The 851-nt window shown below is 38.0% G+C and overlaps 1 non-coding gene across 1 annotated transcript; it reads right to left on the reverse strand.

The window, feature by feature from the left end:
• Positions 1-477: 477 nt before the first annotated feature.
• LOC126029075 (U6 spliceosomal RNA) lies at positions 478-584 on the reverse strand. Its single transcript, XR_007502732.1, has one exon. It is a non-coding gene; the product is annotated as a U6 spliceosomal RNA (small nuclear RNA).
• Positions 585-851: the final 267 nt, after the last annotated feature.

Raw genomic sequence — 851 nt, forward strand, 5'->3', positions numbered from 1 at the left:
CCCATGTGGTCCCCCGAGCCTGCCAGGAGCAATTTCTGTGTGCAGAGCCAGGAATAACCCCTGAGTGCTGCTGGGTGTGCTCCCCCTCCAAAAAAAAAAAAAAACACTTTGAAAGTATGAACTATTTCTATTTTTTTTAAAATAGATTGTGTCAGAGGATAGTAGAGATAATTCAACAGGCTGGAGACCTGAGAGTTCCATCCCCAACACCATGGTCTCCCAAACACTGGCTAGGAGCAGCTCCTAAGCACAAAAACTATCAGTGTATGAGGGGGGCAAATGCATTAGATTAAACAAAGCAAAATATTTAAACCACCACAGTAGCTATGAACAATTTAGCTGTTTCCTATTTAAATACATTAGGTCAGTGACAAGAGCCAAAGACAGTAACATATCATAAATACAAACCCAGAACTACTATGACATCAACTACAGACCCAACAACTCAGATAAAAGATTGGTTTGTTTATCTTTTTTTTAAATATGGAACGCGTCACGAGTTTGCATGTCATCCTTGCACAGGGGCCATGCTAATCTTCTCTGTATCGTTCCAATTTTAGGACATGTGCTGCCGAAGTGAGCACCTTTTTTTATTTTTTAAGAAGTTGAAACTCTTACAGTTCATGAAACACAGGAATTCATCATAACAATATATATTTCAGTGTAAATATTAGAAAAGATTTTTCCCAAACTGCTCTACCCAGATCCATCTTTTGCCTTTTAGTGACATAATTCTGAGCAATATTCCCCAAGTGCACGTTTCCAAAGTGCAACATGGAAATAAAGCACGATCATACATTGTATTATCGTAAGAGGATGCTTTCTTTAGTCAAATTTAAAAACAAATTAAG

Source organism: Suncus etruscus, chromosome 14 (assembly GCF_024139225.1).
Source record: "Suncus etruscus isolate mSunEtr1 chromosome 14, mSunEtr1.pri.cur, whole genome shotgun sequence".
NCBI classification, from domain to species: Eukaryota; Metazoa; Chordata; class Mammalia; order Eulipotyphla; family Soricidae; genus Suncus; species Suncus etruscus.